General features: G+C 34.0%; 2 non-coding genes across 2 annotated transcripts; both read right to left on the bottom strand.

Moving 5' to 3' along the window:
• Nucleotides 1-2111: 2111 nt before the first annotated feature.
• On the bottom strand, nucleotides 2112-2184 carry TRNAV-UAC (transfer RNA valine (anticodon UAC)). Its single transcript has one exon. It is a non-coding gene; the product is annotated as a tRNA-Val (tRNA).
• A 1167-nt stretch (nucleotides 2185-3351) lies between these two features.
• On the bottom strand, nucleotides 3352-3424 carry TRNAV-UAC (transfer RNA valine (anticodon UAC)). Its single transcript has one exon. It is a non-coding gene; the product is annotated as a tRNA-Val (tRNA).
• Between the last annotated feature and the right edge of the window lie 18822 nt (nucleotides 3425-22246).

The raw sequence follows: 22246 nt of genomic DNA, 5'->3' as shown, positions 1-22246 counted from the left end.
GTTAAATTACAAAAATTAGACTTCATTTATTTAAAAACTAAACAAGTAAGTTTCTCATTTAGTGAATGCTTGTTAATTTGAAAGTATTCCGAAAACTAACTTCGCTGTAGTTTTTCCGTATCGCCTATGACAATTTCCCCAAAAAACCGGGTAAAATGTAATGCTTTTTCTATGGGACGCTAACCCTAAAAAGGTGATTTTTTCGTTTAGCATTACAAACGGGTATCAAGTCATATCTACAAGGGCCTACCGGCCCTGTAGAATACTTGGTTATTCTCAGTTTTCGAAGAGATCTACCTTATTATTATGTCCAATCACGAAGGTAAAAATATGTATCAACCATGTCTCGAACCTGGGACCTTCCGCGTGTAAAGCGAACGTGATAACCACTTCACCATAGATACTTGGTTATTCTGAGTTTTCGAAGAGATCAACCTTATTATTATGTCTAATCAAGATGGTCAAAACATGTATCCACCAGTGCTCGAACCTGGGACCTTCCGCGTGTTTGGCGTACGTGATAACCACTACACCATAAATACTTGGTTATTCTGAGTTTTCGAAGAGATCTACTTTATTATTATGACTAATCACGATGGTAAAGACATGTATCTACCACGGCTCGAACCTGGGACCTTCCGCGAGTTAGACGTGACAACCACTACAACATAGATACTTGGTTATTCTCAGTTTTCGAAGAGATCTACCTTATTATTATGTCTAATCACGATGGTCAAAACATGTATTTACCACGGCTCGAACCTGGGACCTTCCGCTCGTTAGGCGGACGTGATAACCACTACACCATAGATACGTTGTCACACAGATTTTTCCAAGAGATCCAGCTTATTATTATGTCCAATCACGATGGTCAAAACATGTATCTACCAGGGCTCGATCCTGGGACCTTCCGCGAGTTAGAAGTGACAACCACTGCACCATAGATACTTAGTTATTATCAGTTTTCGAAGAGATCTACCTTATTATTATGTCTAATCACGATGATCAAAACATGTATCTACCACGGCTCGAACCTGCGACCTTCCGCTCGTTAAGCGGACGTGAAAACCACTACACCATAGATACGTTGACACACAGATTTTTCCAAGAGATCAAGCTTATTATTATGTCCAATCACGATGGTCAAAACATGTACCTACCAGGGCTCGATCCTGGGACCTTCCGCCAGTTAGAAGTGACAACCACTGCACCATAGATACTTGGTTATTATAAGTTTTCGAAGAGATCTACCTTATTATCATGTCTAATCACGATGGTCAAAACATGTATCTACCACGGCTCGAACCCCGGACCTTCCGCGTGTTAGCCGGACGTGATAACCACTGCACCATAGATACTTGGTTATTATCAGTTTTCGAAGAGATCTAGCTTATTATTATGTTTAATCACGATGGTCAAAACATGTATCTACCACGGGTCGAACCTGGGACCTTCCGCTCGTTAGCCGGATGTGATAACCACTACACCATAGATACTTGGTTATTCTGAGCTTTCGGAGAGATCTACCTTATTATTATGTCCAATCACGATATTGAAAACATGTATCCACCAGTGCTCGAACCTGGGACCTTCCGCGTGTTTGGCGTACGTGATAACCACTACACCATAAATACTTGGTTATTCTGAGATTTCGAAGAGATCTACTTTATTATTATGTCCAATCACGATGGTAAAAATATGTATCTACCATGGCTCGAACCTGCGACCTTCCGCGAGTTAGGCGGACGTGATAACCACTACACCATAGATACTTGGTCATTCTGAGTTTTCGAAGAGATCTACTTTATTATTATGTCTAATCACGATGTTAAAGACATGTATCTACCACGGCTCGAACCTGGAACCTTCCGCGTGTTAGGCGGACGTGATAAACACTACACCAAAGATACTTGGTTATTATCGGTTTACGAAGAGATCTACCTTATTACTATGTCTAATCACGATGGTCAAAACAAGTATCTATCATTGCTCGAACCTGAGATATTCCGCATGTAAAGCGGACGTGATAACTACTACACCATATATACTTGGTTATTTTGAGCTTTCGGAGAGATCTACCTTATTATTGTCTAATCACGATGGTAAAAATATGTATCTACCAGGGCTCGAACCTGGGACCTTCCGCGTGTAAAGCGGACGTGATAACCACTACACTATAAATACTTGGTTATTCTGAGATTTCGAAGAGATCTACTTTATTATTATGTCTAATCACGATGGTAAAGACATGTATCTACCACGTCTCGAACCTGGGACCTTCTGCGTTTAAAGCGGACGTGATAACCACTACTCCATAGATACTTGGCTATTCTCAGTTTTCGAAGAGATCTACCTTATTATTATGTCTAATCAGGATGGTCAAAACATGTATCTACCACGGTTCGAAACTGGGACCTTCCGCGTGTTAGGCGGACGTGATAACCACTACACCATAGATACGTTGTCACACAGATTTTTCCAAGAGATCTAGCTTATTATTATGTCAAATCACGATGGTCAAAACATGTATCTACCAGGGCTCGAACCCCGGACCTTCCGCGTGTTAGCCGGACGTGATAACCACTGCACCATAGATACTTGGTTATTATCAGTTTTCGAAGAGATCTACCTTATTATTATGTCTAATCACGATGGTCAAAACATGTATCTACCACGGGTCGAACCTGGGACCTTCCGCTCGTTAGCCGGATGTGATAACCACTACACCATAGATACTTGGTTATTCTGAGCTTTCGGAGAGATCTACCTTATTATTATGTCCAATCACGATATTGAAAACATGTATCCACCAGTGCTCGAACCTGGGACCTTCCGCGTGTTTGGCGTACGTGATAACCACTACACCATAAATACTTGGTTATTCTGAGATTTCGAAGAGATCTACTTTATTATTATGTCCAATCACGATGGTAAAAATATGTATCTACCATGGCTCGAACCTGCGACCTTCCGCGAGTTAGGCGGACGTGATAACCACTACACCATAGATACTTGGTCATTCTGAGTTTTCGAAGAGATCTACTTTATTATTATGTCTAATCACGATGTTAAAGACATGTATCTACCACGGCTCGAACCTGGAACCTTCCGCGTGTTAGGCGGACGTGATAAACACTACACCAAAGATACTTGGTTATTATCGGTTTACGAAGAGATCTACCTTATTACTATGTCTAATCACGATGGTCAAAACAAGTATCTATCATTGCTCGAACCTGAGATATTCCGCATGTAAAGCGGACGTGATAACTACTACACCATAGATACTTGGTTATTTTGAGCTTTCGGAGAGATCTACCTTATTATTGTCTAATCACGATGGTAAAAATATGTATCTACCAGGGCTCGAACCTGGGACCTTCCGCGTGTAAAGCGGACGTGATAACCACTACACTATAAATACTTGGTTATTCTGAGATTTCGAAGAGATCTACTTTATTATTATGTCTAATCACGATGGTAAAGACATGTATCTACCACGTCTCGAACCTGGGACCTTCTGCGTTTAAAGCGGACGTGATAACCACTACACCATAGATACTTGGCTATTCTCAGTTTTCGAAGAGATCTACCTTATTATTATGTCTAATCAGGATGGTCAAAACATGTATCTACCACGGTTCGAAACTGGGACCTTCCGCGTGTTAGGCGGACGTGATAACCACTACACCATAGATACGTTGTCACACAGATTTTTCCAAGAGATCTAGCTTATTATTATGTCAAATCACGATGGTCAAAACATGTATCTACCAGGGCTCGAACCCCGGACCTTCCGCGTGTTAGCCGGACGTGATAACCACTACACCATAGATACTTGGTTATTCTCAGTTTTCGAAGAGATCTACCTTATTATTATGTCTAATCACGATGGTCAAAACATGTAACTACCACGGGTCGAACCTGGGACCTTCAGCTCGTTAGCCGGACGTGATAACCACTACACCATAGATACTTGGTTATTCTGAGCTTTCGGATAGATCTACCTTATTATTATGTCTAATCACGATGGTAAAAATATGTATCTACCAGGGCTCGAACCAGCGGCCGTATTCTGCAGAAAAGTTAAGCTCCTCCTTCTGCCCTTGGCTCTCTGATTGGACCGTCAACCATTGCCCTTGGCCTTTTAATTGGCTACGTCTACCGATGACGTTCCTTTCCTTGGCTCAGTGGTTGGTGCAAATTCCGCGCAGACTCAGATGTAAACTATCAAATTATACACCAAATTCAAAATGTTTTTTTTTTATGAACTGACAAATGAGTTACCGGTTAAACACCGGTTTTAACGGTAGCTTCGGTAACTCCATGTGCTGAACGCAGCCACAGCAGACGACATTTACGATCCCTGCTTTGATCAAGTAAGTAAAGTGGTGAGTGTAATTTATTTAAGGATAAAACTAATCTCTTTAATTTATGAAGTATTCAACTAATCTCTTTAATTTATGAAATATTCATCTAATCTCTTTAATTTATGAAGTATTCAACTAATCTCTTTAATTTATGAAGTATTCTACTAATCGCTTTAATTTATGTAGTATTCAACTAATCTCTTTAGTTTATGAAGTATTCAACTAATCTCTTGAATTATTCCCGGAGTCAACGAATCTCTTAAATTTTTCCAGGCTACAACTAATCTGTTTAGTTTTTCAAGGATTCAACAAAGTTTTAAGGACAACACTAATCTCTTTCATTTTTCAAGATTCAAGTTTCAACTAATTTCAATTTAAAATGGCTGGCGCTATGGCTCGTGTGTTGCTTGCTCAAGTAGCGGAGGAGCGAGAAGCAGCAGAACGGCGACAAAGATATCGTCGAACGAGAGAGGAAGGGCGCGCATTTCTCATACCAGATGCCGAGTTTTTGCGCCAATATCGCATGACGAAGGCCAAAGTTACGGAGTTGTGCAATTTGTTAAGACCGGAGTTGCGCAAAGAATTAGAAGGCCGTAACCAATATGTTTTGTCTGTCGAGGATGAAGTGCTAGTGACGTTACTCTTTTATGGTTCTGGTGGCTTCCAACATAGCCTCGCAAGTAATTACGAGCACGGAATGAGCCAGTCCTCCGTAAGCAGAGCTATTGAAAGAGTGACGAATGCCATAAATACCAGAATGAGGAACTTCATACGCTTCCCTACTGGTGATGCTGAAGTCGTTGAGGTTAAGGTTAGTGTCATATTAAATCATTGTACCAAATGTTGTGTGTTATATCTCTTATTTCCATTTGCCTCCAAATGTCTTAGGAGTCATTCACTGTAAAAAATAATGGTTTACTTCTATTCCATTAATGGATATATCACTTTTGTCAGAAAACCAAACCCTATCCGGTTTGGTTTTGAACCTTTATGGGCATATGTAATGGATCGGTACAGCACCAATATCATTCCCATCATGGATGTTATTTAAACCAACATTATTCCCATCATGGATGTTTCTTAACCCGTTATTATTCCCACCATGGATGTTATTTAACCCGTTATTATTCCCATCATGTATGTTGTTTTAACCGTTATTATGCCTATCATGGATGATATTTTAACCGTTAATATTTCCATCGTGGATATTTTTTAAACCGTTATTATTCCCATCATGGATGTTTTTAAATCGTTATTATTCCCATAATCGATGATATTTTAACCGTTATTATTCCCATCATGGATATTTTTAAACCGTTATTATTCCCATCATGGATATTTTTAAACCGTTATTATTCCCATCATGGATGTTTTTTAAACCGTTATTATTCCCATAATCGATGATATTTAACCATTATTATTCCCATAATCGATGATATTTAACCATTATTATTCCCATAATCGATGATATTTAACCATTATTATTCCCATAATCGATGATATTTAACCATTATTATTCCCATCATGGATATTTTTTTTAAACCGTTATTATTCCCATCATGGATGATATTTATACCCTTTATGATGAAAGCTACATTAACATCTCGATTGCCATGTAAACATAATCCTCTCGTTTCACCCCAACTATATTCATAGTAGCTAGAAACTGATTACGACCGGACCTTTCAATAATCTGATGGCCACCATGAAGCTTTATTTTAGTTTGAAATCTTAACCCGATTATTTTAATGTATATTTGACTCACGGCTCACTCAGAACCGTTAATGTCTCTTCATTACAGAGACGAATAACAAAACCCATATTTTTATTCACCTCGGGCCTCAATTGTCTACTCTTTGATTCTCTACGCCTGGGAGTCGTGGCGTACTCCTGTAATCCAGCCTCTTGGAAGCTAGAATGGAGTTAATCGACAAAGCATAAGCCTTCGCGTTCTTTTTGTATTATCTAATGCTAGGATTATTCTATATACAGATGTAGTAAAGCTCAAGTAATATATAAACAGCCATTTCAAATAACAATATTTAAGAATATCCTTGGAATATCAAAATGAAACAGAGCCTTAAAACTACCTAACTACTGAAGGAATCGAAATTACGAAAATATTTCCATATAATCACTTTATATTACGAAAAAAGGAAATATTAAAGTTTTGAAACATTTCTTTGCACAAGCGAACTGCTAACGCGGTGCATTAGTATAGCAACGGACAGACAAACAAAGACAAACACATATACTTCTGTTTAACTCTTTCTGTATTAATTTTGAGTTGATAAACCAGATTATCTTAAATTCTAAAATAAATATAATTAATATTATATATTTTCTACGTTAATTATTCACCTTGTTGAGCGTTACATCGTGTTAAAAATATAATTAGACATTCTTGAGAGACTTGACTAATATTGACGTTTGAAATGAAGGATACGCCCGCTGTTTTGCCCTACTCAAATCGGTAGTATACTGTATAAATGTTTCAAATCTCAGGTTTAAGAACAGCGCAATTGCGTGAACTTTTGGCGGAAGCCCCACCACTAGGAGGCTAGACGGTTGTCGTAACCCTAGTTGATCACCGCGTATGTCTTAATCTTAACGATGACGATGGAGATAGAAGCCAGTACGTATAGACTGGCGTCCATGTGGGATGGACAAAATACTGGATGATCGTCGTGTATAGAAGCCAGTAAGTACAGACTGGTGTCCGTGTGGGATGGACAAAAACCAGAAGTTGGTAGTGTTAGACAGACAATGGAGTAATAGCCAGTGTAAGAAGAATACAATTTTACAAATTTCCGGGAACTGTATTTGCGGTTCGGAAATTGAGAACACATTTGCTCCGATTTGCAAACTGAAAACGCGGTCCCTTGGGGTGTAGCAACAGACACACACGTCGAAACTAGGACTCTCTGTGACATAATTCACTCGGATAGGTAATAAAAAATAAATTGTTTCATTAAAAGTTGGGAAACCAAAATAAACGTCTCCGAGTTAAGACGAGGGCGTACTCTTTCAAACAAAAATTTACTTTCCAAACACAGGTCCATTAGCCAATGAGAAAAACCGGAAATACATAGTTCAAATTTGGCGAGTTATTGCCAAGGGCATTTGTAAAGGTTAAGGCGTATAATCATTTTCTATGTATCTTCAATTCTAATTCGAACCTAATATCTATCACTTAAATGTGGATTTAACTTTCGGTTCACTCTGAACCGTAAAGACCTCCTAAAAGAGGACACGAAACAAGGTCAATTTTCGTTTTTATCTAAGGCATATTATTTCATAGACCCAATCGTTTCAATACTGGGGAAAATGAAGTATTAACAGACACATTACAAGTAACAATTTACATTTACACTATATATAAATGTAGTAAAGCTGAATTAAAAATTAAACACCAAATTTGAAATGTTAATATCAAAAGATGTTCTTGAATATTGACATGAAACAGAGCTTTATAGCTACACAACTACTAAAAGAATCGTAATGCCGAAAAATATTTAAAATAGTTCCATTAAATATTCTGCAAAAAGAAAATGTTACTGTTTTGTAAGAGATCTTTTCATCCTACTCGCTTGATATTAACATTGATATGCGGGTAGTGTTTCGATTCAGATGCAATCTTCATTACTCGTTCTATATAAACTCTCACTTGTGTCATTCCAAAGAAAGAAGTTTATCTTAAATAATTAAATAACTGTAACTGATATTAAATATTTTAATCGTCAGTAATTTACGTTAATTATAGTTAAGTCGGTTTATGAAACTTAATTCCTAAAATAATTTTAAACATAGCTATCTTTAACGTTATACTTGTAGGGATCACCTATATCAGAACTTTTGTAAATTTAGGGTATATAAGACCATTGATTCACACTTTGGAATAAGAAAATGCGCAATTGCGTGAACCATTGGTGGAAGCCCTGCCATTGGTTGGCTAGACGTTTATCTTAACCCTAACCCCTCGCCGCGTACATTTTAAGCCTAACGACGATGATGGAGTAGAAGCCAATTTTGCAGATTGGTGTCTATGTGGTATAAACGAAAGACTAGTAGATGGTGGTGTTAGAAGACAATAATAACAGATTATTGTGTTTGTGGTGTACACTAAAGGTGAGTGCACAGTGTTGTTGTTAGAATCCATTAAAAAGCGGTTGGCATTGGGTGAAACAATGACGGTTAGACAGCAGATGAAGGTGCAACGGATAGTTAATGATTGGCGTTAAATAAGATGGATAAAGCAAGGAAGTAAAATTTTCTGAATTTCTGTATACTGCGAACTCGGTCCGGAAATTGCGAACACGTTAGCTCCGATTTGCCAACTGCGAACACGGTGACAGACAGACAGAGACACAGACAGACAGACACACACAGACACGTCCAGTGTAATACCTCTCCGTGACGTCTCGGAGAAGAAAAAACTATGGCTGTGTCAACAGTTTAAATTTAAACTAATGTGCCAACGTTTCAATTTTATGCTTGTTATGGGACAGAATAAAAATTGTTAACTATTTTTAAACCAAATTTTACCCATATAGCCTAATTTTCCATTATCAAACCTAATATGGAATATAGAAAAATGTTTAACTATGTTTATACCATATTTTAACCATATATCCTGACTTTCCATAACCAAACCATATATGGAATAGAGAAAAAATGGTTAAATATTTTTAAACCAAATTCGAACCATATATCCAACTTTCCATTATCAAACCATAAATGGAATGGTCAAAAGTTTTTAACATAAACCATTTCTTAACCAAATTTTAACCACTTATCCTAACATGCCATTATCTAACCATATATGGAATATTCAAACATTTAAGATAAACCATTCATACACCATCAATGGTTTTCCAATCAAAGCAAACCATAATCACACCATTGTCTAGCTAAATTTAAACCATAAATGGTGCAGCGGGAGAGGATATACTCTTTTTATACCATCTATAAACCATTATTTTTAACAGTGTTCAGGCTTACTTGCTCTTTCCCTGAGGTATTGGGTGCTATTGACTGCACACATGTTGGAATTAGGGCCCCAGCTACGGATCCTAATGCATTCTTGGTCAGGAAAGGAAATTATTCCATTAATGTTCAACTAGTAAGTAATATTTATTTATTACATACTTGTCTAATAATATGCATATTAACAAGATTATCAACAGATTTGCGACAATGAATGCAAGATTACAGATGTCGTAGCCATGTGGCCTGGTGGTACACATGATGCATTCATTTGGCGTTTCAGTGGAGTGTTGGAGCGATTCAAGGCTGGGGACATGCCGCGTGGCTATCTGCTTGGAGATAGTGGGTACCCACTGCAATCATTTTTAATGACTCCTCTGCTGCGAGCTGTTACACCAAATGAACAGCGTTATAATGAACGCCATATGTCAGGTATTAGAACATTTATTATTCCACAATGTTATACATAAATAATATTGTGCAGATAATTCTCTTATGATAAATCATATAAAAGTACAAGAGTGCTTAGCAAATCTTATACCCAATTAGAAGATTTATAGACTTATAAACTGTTAAAGGGAATCCAAAGAAGCCAGCGACAGGTGCGTAAGAATTATTTGAAGTACGTCACAGGCACAACGTGAAACCAAGATTAAAAGACTCCAAATTAAGTGGGACTGGACACTTCTTCCTTGTCTTCATGAGATTGCAGTGCCAAATCCCTAAAGTCGAATAAAAACAACCTAAGTTTCTTTTAATCACGCCTCTCCTCGCTAACATGCCTCTTACGTATGTCAAATAATTTATATCCACCCACCATTGCATTCCTTGTAGTCCCTTTAAGTATGCATATGTTACACAAAGTGAGTTTTTTTGCATTCCCCCATGTTGCTCGGCCCTTGATGAAGTGGAATTCAGAGAGAAGGCTACAGTTTGATCCAGTACTTGACTAACCTGCCTCACCAAGGGCCTGACAACACTTAACTAAAATTAATGAAGAGAGAGAGGGGAGAAATATTCTGTAGCCCCTTTAGTGAAAACTATCAGTAGCAATGCCACAACTCTTTTTTATCTCTTAAGTTGACTGATATGACGCTTTTTGATGAACCAAAAGGAAAATAAATATGAGAGCGATTGAAATATCCGGATGGAATTGAATAAGGAAGATATTTTCCCACTTCTTGTAGGAAATGTTTCTTATTGTCTGTGCAAATTTTAAACTTTGTTTGTAAAACAGCGATTAGGGCTTGCGATGATTATCTCCAAGTTCGTCAAGACTTTGATTAACCTATACCTGTATAAGTGAAAGTCTCGACTGACTGGCAGATAATCCACTCCACGCCCGAATCACTGTTCTATGAACAAAGTTTAAATTTTGCATAGACAATAGAAAGATGTTCCTAATCCGCGTATATTTGGACAAATAGCGGCCAGAAGGGGGAAATATCTTCATTATTCAATTCCGTCCGCATGTTTCAAACTCTGTCATTCATATTTGTTTACTTCGTGGTTTCACCCTATTGACAAAGTACTCCATCAGTTTTTTTGGTTGAATATTCCACCAGGAAACGTAAAAACGTGGCCTCACGGGCGTTATTTATTTATGGGATGATATTGGTATATTCCACGCAAAACCATAAACTGGTGTAAGCGCAATCATATTGATGTCACATACCAACTAATATTAGGTTGTTCACAGCCCTAGATAATTCTTGTAATCTAAAGCCATTTTGCAATGCTTATCTAACCATTGCATTGCCCCTCTAAGATAATGTGACTTCTAAATGACCTATGTTTTACTTAATCCGTTCATTGATTATCTTTATCATTTAGGCCGTAATGTCATTGAACGTGTCAATCGCATTTTAAAAATGCGGTTCCGCTGCTTGGACACGACTGGAGGGACCCTTTGCTACATACCTGAAAAGGTATGCGCAATCATTAGTGCTTGTTGTATTCTGCACAATTTCTGCGTGGATCAGCCTATGCCTGCCGGGGGAGGTAGAATAAATGATTTTGAAATGTTAATTTGGACATGAGGGCTTGAATCCAAATTGTCTCATTGTAGCTGCACCAAATCCAAATGGAGGTCCAATGAATGCTGAGCCGCCTAATGACAATGAGCTGCTTCAAGCTGGACGTGTCACTAGACAAGGCTTAATTAACCTTCCATGTAAGGTCCTTGAATATCTTTTACTGTTCGTAGTAAAATCACTGGTCGTTATCGTATGGAATGCCTCTTTTACGTTCCGTGATCAATGATTTTACACAATGTTTAATCAGAAAATACAAAATAGGATTCAAGCTTGAGGCCACTACGCAGAGGGCACGCAACATGGCGGAACTTTGAGGCAGTTAGACGACAAACGGGAGCCTGAGAAGAACTATAATTTTGGTGGCATGCTGAAGCAAAGCATGCTCTACTTACCTTTACTTTTGTTAATAACGTCTCCCTAATTGCTTTAGTTTTTCAATTATTTGTTATGGACTTTTGTCATGGCATACCATATCTCAATTCTTTTATTAATTCATGTTCAAGTTGACATGAACTCTATTCTTTATTGCTAATTATTTTATGCTCGATTGCTAATTATATTCTATTCCCGATTGCTAATTATTCTATTCTTGATTGCTATTTATTCTATTTTTGATTGCTATTTATATTCCCGATTGCTAATTATATTCTATTCCCGATTGCTAATTATTCTATTCTTGATTGCTATTTATTCTATTTTTGATTGCTATTTCTATTCCCGATTGCTATTTATTCTATTCTTGATTGCTATTTATTCTATTTTTGATTGCTATTTCTATTCCCGATTGCTATTTATTCTATTCTTGATTGCTATTTATTCTATTCTTGATTGCTATTTATTCTATTCTTGATTGCTATTTATTCTATTTTTGATTGCTATTTCTATTCTTGATTTCATTCCAGTTTGCTTAATGTTCAATCTTTTTCATTATCATTGTAAATTATTATTTTCATGGCGCTCAATCTGGCGTGCACCGGTTTTGTTGATACAATTCATTACATACGCTAATGGCATGTATGTTATAATTTATTGCGCACTACCCGCTTGCATTTTATAATCTAATTTATTGCTCGCACCACCCGCTTGCATTTTATAATCTAATTTATTGCTCGCACCACCCGCTTGCATTTTATAATCTAATTTATTGCTCGCACCACCCGCTTGCATTTTATAATCTAATTTATTGCTCGCACCACCCGCTTGCATTTTATAATCTAATTTATTACTCGCACCACCCGCTTGCATTTTATAATCTAATTTATTGCTCGCACCACCCGCTTGCATTTTATAATCTAATTTATTGCTCGCACCACCCGCTTGCATTTTATAATCTAATTTATTGCTCGCACCACCCGCTTGCATTTTATAATCTAATTTATTGCTCGCACCACCCGCTTGCATTTTATAATCTAATTTATTGCTCGCACCACCCGCTTGCATTTTATAATCTAATTTAATACTCGCATGCTTTTTATAATCTAATACTCGCATGCTTTTTACAATCTAATTTAATACTCGCATGCTTTTTATAATCTAATACTCGCATGCATTTTATAACCTAATACTCGCATGCTTTTTATAATCTAATACTCGCATGCTTTTTACAATCTAATTTAATAATTGCATTCATTTTATAATCGAATACTCGCATGCATTTTATAACCTAATACTCGCATGCTTTTTATAATCTAATACTCGCATGCTTTTTATAATCTAATACTCGCATGCTTTTTATAGTCTAATACTCGCATGCTTTTTATAATCTAATACTCGCATGCTTTTTACAATCTAATTTAATAATTGCATTCATTTTATAATCTCATACTCGCATGCTTTTTATAATCTAATACTCGCATGCTTTTTATAATCTAATACTCGCATGCTTGTTACAATCTAATACTCGCATGCTTTTTACAATCTAATACTCGCATGCTTTTTATAATCTAATACTCGCATGCTTTTTACAATCTAATTTAATAATTGCATTCATTTTATAATCTCATACTCGCATGCTTTTTATGATCTAATACTCGCATGCTTTTTATAATCTAATACTCGCATGCTTTTTATAATCTAATACTCGCATGCTTTTTACAATCTAATTTAATAATTGCATTCATTTTATAATCTCATACCCGCATGCTTTTTATAATCTAATACTCGCATGCTTTTTATAATCTAATACTCGCATGCTTGTTACAATCTAATACTCGCATGCTTTTTACAATCTAATACTCGCATGCTTTTTACAATCTAATACTCGCATGCTTTTTATAATCTAATACTCGCATGCTTTTTACAATCTAATACTCGCATGCTTTTTATAATCTAATACTCGCATGCTTGTTACAATCTAATACTCGCATGCTTTTTACAATCTAATACTCGCATGCTTTTTACAATCTAATACTCGCATGCTTTTTATAATCTAATACTCGCATGCTTTTTACAATCTAATACTCGCATGCTTTTTATAATCTAATACTCGCATGCTTGTTACAATCTAATACTCGCATGCTTTTTACAATCTAATACTCGCACACTTTTTACAATCTAATACTCGCATGCTTTTTATAATCTAATACTCGCATGCTTGTTACAATCTTAAACTCGCATGCTTTTTACAATCTAATACTCGCATGCTTTTTACAATCTAATACTCGCATGCTTTTTATAATCTAATACTCGCATGCTTGTTACAATCTAATACTCGCATGCTTTTTACAATCTAATACTCGCATGCTTTTTACAATCTAATACTCGCATGCTTTTTACAATCTAATACTCGCATGCTTTTTACAATCTAATACTCGCATGCTTTTTATAATCTAATACTCGCATGCTTTTTATAATCTAATACTCGCATGCTTTTTATAATCTAATACTCGCATGCTTTTTACAATCTAATTTAATAATTGCATTCATTTTATAATCTAATACTCGCATGCTTTTTATAATCTAATACTCGCATGCTTTTTACAATCTAATACTCGCATGCTTTTTACAATCTAATACTCGCATGCTTTTTAAAATCTAATACTCGCATGCTTTTTACAATCTAATACTCGCATGCTTTTTACAATCTAATACTCGCATGCTTTTTAAAATTTAATACTCGCATGCTTTTTAGAATCTAATACTCGCATGCTTTTTATAATCTAATACTCGCATGCTTTTTATAATCTAATTTAATAATTGCATTCATTTTATAATCTAATACTCGCATGCTTTTTATAATCTAATACTCGCATGCTTTTTACAATCTAATACTCGCATGCTTTTTACAATCTAATACTCGCATGCTTTTTAAAATCTAATACTCGCATGCTTTTTACAATCTAATACTCGCATGCTTTTTACAATCTAATACTCGCATGCTTTTTAAAATCTAATACTCGCATGCTTTTTACAATCTAATACTCGCATGCTTTTTACAATCTAATACTCGCATGCTTTTTAAAATCTAATACTCGCATGCTTTTTATAATCTAATACTCGCATGCTTTTTATAATCTAATACTCGCATGCTTTTTATAATCTAATACTCGCATGCTTTTTACAATCTAATTTAATAATTGCATTCATTTTATAATCTAATACTCGCATGCTTTTTATAATCTAATACTCGCATGCTTTTTACAATCTAATACTCGCATGCTTTTTACAATCTAATACTCGCATGCTTTTTAAAATCTAATACTCGCATGCTTTTTACAATCTAATACTCGCATGCTTTTTACAATCTAATACTCGCATGCTTTTTAAAATTTAATACTCGCATGCTTTTTACAATCTAATACTCGCATGCTTTTTATAATCTAATACTCGCATGCTTTTTACAATCTAATTTAATAATTGCATTCATTTTATAATCTAATACTCGCATGCTTTTTATAATCTAATACTCGCATGCTTTTTACAATCTAATACTCGCATGCTTTTTACAATCTAATACTCGCATGCTTTTTAAAATCTAATACTCGCATGCTTTTTACAATCTAATACTCGCATGCTTTTTACAATCTAATACTCGCATGCTTTTTAAAATCTAATACTCGCATGCTTTTTACAATCTAATACTCGCATGCTTTTTACAATCTAATACTCGCATGCTTTTTATAATCTAATACTCGCATGCTTGTTACAATCTAATACTCGCATGCTTTTTACAATCTAATACTCGCATGCTTTTTATAATCTAATACTCGCATGCTTTTTACAATCTAATTTAATAATTGCATTCATTTTATAATCTCATACTCGCATGCTTTTTATAATCTAATACTCGCATGCTTTTTATAATCTAATACTCGCATGCTTGTTACAATCTAATACTCGCATGCTTTTTACAATCTAATACTCGCATGCTTTTTATAATCTAATACTCGCATGCTTTTTACAATCTAATTTAATAATTGCATTCATTTTATAATCTCATACTCGCATGCTTTTTATGATCTAATACTCGCATGCTTTTTATAATCTAATACTCGCATGCTTTTTATAATCTAATACTCGCATGCTTTTTACAATCTAATTTAATAATTGCATTCATTTTATAATCTCATACCCGCATGCTTTTTATAATCTAATACTCGCATGCTTTTTATAATCTAATACTCGCATGCTTGTTACAATCTAATACTCGCATGCTTTTTACAATCTAATACTCGCATGCTTTTTACAATCTAATACTCGCATGCTTTTTATAATCTAATACTCGCATGCTTTTTACAATCTAATACTCGCATGCTTTTTATAATCTAATACTCGCATGCTTGTTACAATCTAATACTCGCATGCTTTTTACAATCTAATACTCGCATGCTTTTTACAATCTAATACTCGCATGCTTTTTATAATCTAATACTCGCATGCTTTTTACAATCTAATACTCGCATGCTTTTTATAATCTAATACTCGCATGCTTGTTACAATCTAATACTCGCATGCTTTTTACAATCTAATACTCGCACACTTTTTACAATCTAATACTCGCATGCTTTTTATAATCTAATACTCGCATGCTTGTTACAATCTTAAACTCGCATGCTTTTTACAATCTAATACTCGCATGCTTTTTACAATCTAATACTCGCATGCTTTTTATAATCTAATACTCGCATGCTTGTTACAATCTAATACTCGCATGCTTTTTACAATCTAATACTCGCATGCTTTTTACAATCTAATACTCGCATGCTTTTTACAATCTAATACTCGCATGCTTTTTACAATCTAATACTCGCATGCTTTTTACAATCTAATACTCGCATGCTTTTTATAATCTAATACTCGCATGCTTTTTATAATCTAATACTCGCATGCTTTTTACAATCTAATTTAATAATTGCATTCATTTTATAATCTAATACTCGCATGCTTTTTATAATCTAATACTCGCATGCTTTTTACAATCTAATACTCGCATGCTTTTTACAATCTAATACTCGCATGCTTTTTAAAATCTAATACTCGCATGCTTTTTACAATCTAATACTCGCATGCTTTTTACAATCTAATACTCGCATGCTTTTTAAAATTTAATACTCGCATGCTTTTTAGAATCTAATACTCGCATGCTTTTTATAATCTAATACTCGCATGCTTTTTATAATCTAATTTAATAATTGCATTCATTTTATAATCTAATACTCGCATGCTTTTTATAATCTAATACTCGCATGCTTTTTACAATCTAATACTCGCATGCTTTTTACAATCTAATACTCGCATGCTTTTTAAAATCTAATACTCGCATGCTTTTTACAATCTAATACTCGCATGCTTTTTACAATCTAATACTCGCATGCTTTTTAAAATCTAATACTCGCATGCTTTTTACAATCTAATACTCGCATGCTTTTTACAATCTAATACTCGCATGCTTTTTAAAATCTAATACTCGCATGCTTTTTATAATCTAATACTCGCATGCTTTTTATAATCTAATACTCGCATGCTTTTTATAATCTAATACTCGCATGCTTTTTACAATCTAATTTAATAATTGCATTCATTTTATAATCTAATACTCGCATGCTTTTTATAATCTAATACTCGCATGCTTTTTACAATCTAATACTCGCATGCTTTTTACAATCTAATACTCGCATGCTTTTTAAAATCTAATACTCGCATGCTTTTTACAATCTAATACTCGCATGCTTTTTACAATCTAATACTCGCATGCTTTTTAAAATTTAATACTCGCATGCTTTTTACAATCTAATACTCGCATGCTTTTTATAATCTAATACTCGCATGCTTTTTACAATCTAATTTAATAATTGCATTCATTTTATAATCTAATACTCGCATGCTTTTTATAATCTAATACTCGCATGCTTTTTACAATCTAATACTCGCATGCTTTTTACAATCTAATACTCGCATGCTTTTTAAAATCTAATACTCGCATGCTTTTTACAATCTAATACTCGCATGCTTTTTACAATCTAATACTCGCATGCTTTTTAAAATCTAATACTCGCATGCTTTTTACAATCTAATACTCGCATGCTTTTTATAATCTAATACTCGCATGCTTTTTACAATCTAATACTCGCATGCTTTTTACAATCTAATACTCGCATGCTTTTTATAATCTAATACTCGCATGCTTGTTACAATCTAATACTCGCATGCTTTTTACAATCTAATACTCGCATGCTTTTTACAATCTAATACTCGCATGCTTTTTATAATCTAATACTCGCATGCTTTTTACAATCTAATACTCGCATGCTTTTTACAATCTAATACTCGCATGCTTTTTATAATCTAATACTCGCATGCTTTTTATAATCTAATACTCGCATGCTTTTTACAATCTAATTTAATAATTGCATTCATTTTACAATCTAATACTCGCATGCTTTTTACAATCTAATACTCGCATGCTTTTTAAAATCTAATACTCGCATGCTTTTTACAATCTAATACTCGCATGCTTTTTACAATCTAATACTCGCATGCTTTTTAAAATTTAATACTCGCATGCTTTTTACAATCTAATACTCGCATGCTTTTTATAATCTAATACTCGCATGCTTTTTACAATCTAATTTAATAATTGCATTCATTTTATAATCTAATACTCGCATGCTTTTTATAATCTAATACTCGCATGCTTTTTACAATCTAATACTCGCATGCTTTTTACAATCTAATACTCGCATGCTTTTTAAAATCTAATACTCGCATGCTTTTTACAATCTAATACTCGCATGCTTTTTACAATCTAATACTCGCATGCTTTTTAAAATCTAATACTCGCATGCTTTTTACAATCTAATACTCGCATGCTTTTTACAATCTAATACTCGCATGCTTTTTATAATCTAATACTCGCATGCTTGTTACAATCTAATACTCGCATGCTTTTTACAATCTAATACTCGCATGCTTTTTATAATCTAATACTCGCATGCTTTTTACAATCTAATTTAATAATTGCATTCATTTTATAATCTCATACTCGCATGCTTTTTATAATCTAATACTCGCATGCTTTTTATAATCTAATACTCGCATGCTTGTTACAATCTAATACTCGCATGCTTTTTACAATCTAATACTCGCATGCTTTTTATAATCTAATACTCGCATGCTTTTTACAATCTAATTTAATAATTGCATTCATTTTATAATCTCATACTCGCATGCTTTTTATGATCTAATACTCGCATGCTTTTTATAATCTAATACTCGCATGCTTTTTATAATCTAATACTCGCATGCTTTTTACAATCTAATTTAATAATTGCATTCATTTTATAATCTCATACCCGCATGCTTTTTATAATCTAATACTCGCATGCTTTTTATAATCTAATACTCGCATGCTTGTTACAATCTAATACTCGCATGCTTTTTACAATCTAATACTCGCATGCTTTTTACAATCTAATACTCGCATGCTTTTTATAATCTAATACTCGCATGCTTTTTACAATCTAATACTCGCATGCTTTTTATAATCTAATACTCGCATGCTTGTTACAATCTAATACTCGCATGCTTTTTACAATCTAATACTCGCATGCTTTTTACAATCTAATACTCGCATGCTTTTTATAATCTAATACTCGCATGCTTTTTACAATCTAATACTCGCATGCTTTTTATAATCTAATACTCGCATGCTTGTTACAATCTAATACTCGCATGCTTTTTACAATCTAATACTCGCACACTTTTTACAATCTAATACTCGCATGCTTTTTATAATCTAATACTCGCATGCTTGTTACAATCTTAAACTCGCATGCTTTTTACAATCTAATACTCGCATGCTTTTTACAATCTAATACTCGCATGCTTTTTATAATCTAATACTCGCATGCTTGTTACAATCTAATACTCGCATGCTTTTTACAATCTAATACTCGCATGCTTTTTACAATCTAATACTCGCATGCTTTTTACAATCTAATACTCGCATGCTTTTTACAATCTAATACTCGCATGCTTTTTACAATCTAATACTCGCATGCTTTTTATAATCTAATACTCGCATGCTTTTTACAATCTAATTTAATAATTGCATTCATTTTATAATCTAATACTCGCATGCTTTTTATAATCTAATACTCGCATGCTTTTTACAATCTAATACTCGCATGCTTTTTACAATCTAATACTCGCATGCTTTTTAAAATCTAATACTCGCATGCTTTTTACAATCTAATACTCGCATGCTTTTTACAATCTAATACTCGCATGCTTTTTAAAATTTAATACTCGCATGCTTTTTAGAATCTAATACTCGCATGCTTTTTATAATCTAATACTCGCATGCTTTTTATAATCTAATTTAATAATTGCATTCATTTTATAATCTAATACTCGCATGCTTTTTATAATCTAATACTCGCATGCTTTTTACAATCTTATACTCGCATGCTTTTTACAATCTAATACTCGCATGCTTTTTAAAATCTAATACTCGCATGCTTTTTACAATCTAATACTCGCATGCTTTTTACAATCTAATACTCGCATGCTTTTTAAAATCTAATACTCGCATGCTTTTTACAATCTAATACTCGCATGCTTTTTACAATCTAATACTCGCATGCTTTTTAAAATCTAATACTCGCATGCTTTTTATAATCTAATACTCGCATGCTTTTTATAATCTAATACTCGCATGCTTTTTATAATCTAATACTCGCATGCTTTTTACAATCTAATTTAATAATTGCATTCATTTTATAATCTAATACTCGCATGCTTTTTATAATCTAATACTCGCATGCTTTTTACAATCTAATACTCGCATGCTTTTTACAATCTAATACTCGCATGCTTTTTAAAATCTAATACTCGCATGCTTTTTACAATCTAATACTCGCATGCTTTTTACAATCTAATACTCGCATGCTTTTTAAAATTTAATACTCGCATGCTTTTTACAATCTAATACTCGCATGCTTTTTATAATCTAATACTCGCATGCTTTTTACAATCTAATTTAATAATTGCATTCATTTTATAATCTAATACTCGCATGCTTTTTATAATCTAATACTCGCATGCTTTTTACAATCTAATACTCGCATGCTTTTTACAATCTAATACTCGCATGCTTTTTAAAATCTAATACTCGCATGCTTTTTACAATCTAATACTCGCATGCTTTTTACAATGTAATACTCGCATGCTTTTTAAAATCTAATACTCGCATGCTTTTTACAATCTAATACTCGCATGCTTTTTATAATCTAATACTCGCATGCTTTTTACAATCTAATACTCGCATGCTTTTTACAATCTAATACTCGCATGCTTTTTATAATCTAATACTCGCATGCTTGTTACAATCTAATACTCGCATGCTTTTTACAATCTAATACTCGCATGCTTTTTACAATCTAATACTCGCATGCTTTTTATAATCTAATACTCGCATGCTTTTTACAATCTAATACTCGCATGCTTTTTACAATCTAATACTCGCATGCTTTTTATAATCTAATACTCGCATGCTTTTTATAATCTAATACTCGCATGCTTTTTACAATCTAATTTAATAATTGCATTCATTTTATAATCTAATACTCGCATGCTTTTTATAATCTAATACTCGCATGCTTTTTAAAATCTAATACTCTCATGCTTTTTAAAATCTAATACTCGCATGCTTTTTACAATCTAATACTCGCATGCTTTTTACAATCTAATACTCGCATGCTTTTTACAATCTAATACTTGCATGCTTTTTATAATCTAATACTCGCATGCTTGTTACAATCTAATACTCGCATGCTTTTTACAATCTAATACTCGCATGCTTTTTACAATCTAATACTCGCATGCTTTTTATAATCTAATACTCGCATGCTTTTTACAATCTAATACTCGCATGCTTTTTACAATCTAATACTCGCATGCTTTTTATAATCTAATACTCGCATGCTTTTTACAATCTAATACTCGCATGCTTTTTATAATCTAATACTCGCATGCTTGTTACAATCTAATACTCGCATGCTTTTTATAATCTAATACTCGCATGCTTTTTACAATCTAATTTAATAATTGCATTCATTTTACAATCTAATACTCGCATGCTTTTTACAATCTAATACTCGCATGCTTTTTAAAATCTAATACTCGCATGCTTTTTAAAATCTAATACTCGCATGCTTTTTACAATCTAATACTCGCATGCTTTTTACAATCTAATACTCGCATGCTTTTTAAAATTTAATACTCGCATGCTTTTTACAATCTAATACTCGCATGCTTTTTATAATCTAATACTCGCATGCTTTTTATAATCTAATACTCGCATGCTTTTTACAATCTAATTTAATAATTGCATTCATTTTATAATCTAATACTCGC

Source organism: Phalangium opilio, unplaced genomic scaffold (genome assembly GCF_054372755.1).
Source record: "Phalangium opilio isolate 3A_F unplaced genomic scaffold, DU_Popi_V2 ptg000087l_1, whole genome shotgun sequence".
Classification (NCBI taxonomy): Eukaryota; Metazoa; Arthropoda; class Arachnida; order Opiliones; family Phalangiidae; genus Phalangium; species Phalangium opilio.
The sequence above is the reverse complement of the archived record's forward strand: the minus strand, read 5'-3'. Positions and strand labels throughout refer to the sequence as shown.